This window comes from Girardinichthys multiradiatus, chromosome 7 (assembly GCF_021462225.1).
Source record: "Girardinichthys multiradiatus isolate DD_20200921_A chromosome 7, DD_fGirMul_XY1, whole genome shotgun sequence".
NCBI lineage: Eukaryota > Metazoa > Chordata > Actinopteri > Cyprinodontiformes > Goodeidae > Girardinichthys > Girardinichthys multiradiatus.
Window position 1 is genome coordinate 4,316,834 of NC_061800.1, and position 3,565 is coordinate 4,320,398.

The window sequence follows — 3,565 nt, forward strand, 5'->3', positions numbered from 1 at the left end:
CATGAACAAAAATGACTGTTGAGGAGTGGATGACTGCTGTGGCTACTCAGTCGTCCAGACCACCAGTTGAAGAAGGGTGATACTTTTGGATGCAGCCTGTTAGAGGTTAGGCGTGTCATTTCCCGACACCAGTTTAAACAGAACTTTCAGTAAACCTGCTTAGTAAGATCTTTCAGGTTTAAGGAAGTCCGGACCAGTTGGATGGAGAGATGCATTGAGCAATTCCCTTAGAAATAGGGAAGTAGGAGGGAGGGGTTAGCTCATCGGACAACAAAACTTGGCATAACTTTTGTTGCCTAGCAACCGTGACAGCGTAAGGCACAGAGCTGGGAAGCCGTAAAAATGGAGCCCGAAAGTTAACCCCGCTGTCTTCACTGTATATAACTGTGCATGGTTTTTATTTACCCTTTTATATATTCCTGAGGCATATAAGGTTGTTTACTTCAAAATATTCTTTATTTTTATTATTATCTTTTAATTTTATTCTTGCTAAATAATCAGCCATTTAAAATGTTTAAAAATACTTTAATAATTTATTTGTAGAGCATAATAATAGATAAACCAAACATTAGCATCAGATATAATCTGACTGCATTATATCTGTGTTTAACTTCCACTCATTGGTGAAAACCTGCAGGAGTATGAAAACAATGGGCTAGGAGACAAGCATCCTCCCCCAGTACAGAGAGCCTCGACCGCCCGGTCAGCTGACAGCTGGCGATGTGAGTGGCTGTTAGCGTAGTGGGAGCGGACATCTCCGAACACGTCGGGAACTTTTGCAATTAAGCAATATCTTGGTAAACCGAACAAATATTTCAGTTTTACACAGCTACATTCTCACCTAAAAGCATTGTAAAAGTTAATTTTTTTCCACAGAAAACATAATATATCCAACTTTATTCACAACCTCTCTCTCTTCTCTGCCATTCAATTAAATTAAATTCAGTTTATTTATATATTGCCAATTCACAACACATGTTGTCTCAAGGTACTTCACAAAAGTCAGGTACATACATTCCAATTAATCCTAACAATTGAACAGTGCAATCAGATTCAGTTATTTATTCAAATTGGATACAAAGTTTTTCTATCTAAGGAAACCCAGCAGATTGCATCAAGTCAGAGATTTGTAGCAGTCACTCCTCCTAGATGAGCATGTAGAGACAGTGGACAGTCACTGGCGTTGACTTTGCAGCAATCCCTCATACTGAGCATGCATGTAGCGACAGTGGAGAGGAAAATCTCCCTTTTAACAGAAAGAAACCTCCAGCAGAACCAGGCTCATTGTAAGCGGCCATCTGCCACGACCGACAGGGGGTTTGAGAGAACAGAGCAGAGACACACAAAGAATACAGAAGCACTGATCCGGGAGTACTTTCCATGGGAAGGAAATAATGTAAAATGCTAATGGATGTAGCTCCTTTAGTGGCTTCATCTAGGAAGAAAAAAACAGATGAACTCAGAGCCAGTTTTCAAGTTTAGAGTATGAGAGAGAGCACATACAGTTAGGCTCAGTCAGCTATGTTCTTGGAGAAAAATAGGGTTAAACACTGAAAGACAGGGCCAAGTGTATCATCAGTAGAATTTAGGAAAAGTAAATGTTAATGGATGTAACTCCTTTTGTCGTTTCATCTAGAAAGAAAGAACAGATAAACTCTGAGCGTATTTTCAAGGATAGAGTTTGAAAGAGAGCACATATAATTAGTTACAGTAAAAGCTCAGTCAATTGCCATATCTAGGAGAGAGACAGGGTTAAACACTGAAAGACAGGGCCAAGTGGATCATCTGTAGAAGGTGAGCATTAAGTTGTTGCCAGCAGAAGCTTGGACGATGTGCCTTGCTCACACTGAACGCGGGGCAGCTGCGGTGCAGTCATGCTGCAGAAAGCCACTGACTGAGACCAGCCCGGCCAGACTACGGCCCTGGCTGTGGAAGCTGTGCTCAAGAAATCAGAAATTCATGTGTTCAAGCGCTTTCTGGGAGTTCACACGAGAACTAGCCCAAACGTTTGGCAAGTCTCCCATAAACAAAGCTCGTATTTGGCCGCACAACCACTGTCTCGTAGTTTTCTGCAGCATCCAGGCAAAACAAGGGAGGAAAATCCCTGTCTTCTCCTTTCTGTTGTTATCCTTCTAAATGAGTAAAAAAAGCTATGGATTTTGTTTTCTATGGCTAAACTCGTTATCCGTGCACATGCCTATCCTTTTTCATCCTCAAATAGCGCCTCCGTTTTCTCATATTTCTGTTTTTTGTCATTTTGTTTACAATAGTCAGGTTAGCATATGTTGGTGTGTTGATTTTATTATGAAATTTACCAGAACTCTGACCTGTCTGGCTTCCTGTTTGGCTGGTAAAATTCAGGACCTTGATACAGAAGCCACTGCGGCGTTTGGCCAAACTTCCTTCTTACAGAAACATTTCGTTAAGCTGCACGGCCACGGTAACCGCAATTGCACTGCATCATGGCTGAAGTTGAGTGTACAAATTGATTTTAACGATTTGGGTTCCTTGTGGCACTGCCCCGCAGCTGCACTGCAGCCGCAGTATGTTCAGTGTGAGCCCATGGTAAGTCTTCTTTGCCTCTGATTTAATTGCCTACAGTACCCTCTGCTGGTTACCTTTGGTGAATACATTGCATATTTGCAACTTAATTTACATGGGGTTGTAATCTGTCCTAGGTGGGCCTAGAAAGGGCCAGGCCTGCCCCTTGGCTCCAAGTCGGGGCTCCACGAAGGGCTTGACCTGAGAAACGTGGAATGTGGGGTGATGTGCCAGGAAGCAAATCAATAGCACAATCATAAGGTCTATTGGGTGGCAGAGCTGTGGCCTTGATTTTATTAAAAACCTCCTTTAAATCATGGTATTCTTGCGGTACCTTGGATAAATCCGGATAGGTCTCCTCAACCTCATTCTCCACACTGACCTCCGTAGCAGCAGACAAAAGACAGTCAGCGGAACATGACTCAGACCAACCCAAAACTTCTTTTTTCTTCCAGTCGATGTGAGGGTTGTGTTTCTGCAACCAGGAGGCCCCTAGGACTACAGGAAGTTCAGGTGAATTAATGATCATGAAAGTTACTTTTTCTTGATGATTACCTCCAACTGTTAAGGTAATCTCCTCCGTCCTGAGATGTGAATTGTTCATGCTGTGACCATCCAAAGCTAGCATGTTTCTTGTGTCAGCTGATGGAATAAGTTTTATGCCGTTCTTATTTGCAAATGTTTCGTCCATGAATAAGTATCTGCTCCTGAATCAATAAACACGGCCCCCTGGAGAGACAAAGAAGACGTTTGAAAATGGGCAGGAAAAAAGAAGGAGGAGGCAGATAGTTGACTTCGGCTCAGTAGAGACCTCCCTTCCTCTGCCTTTTAGTGGACACCTGAGTGCTAAATGTCACTTCTCTCCACAATAAAAACAGAGCTTGAATCTTCTCCGACGATCTTTCTCCTCAGGGGTAATCTTGGTTCGGCCCAATTGCATGGGCTCACAATTATCATTTTCCTCAGTGAGAGGTGACCGACTCCTTCTCTCATACCGGTGTGCAGAAACCTGAGTTAATGATGA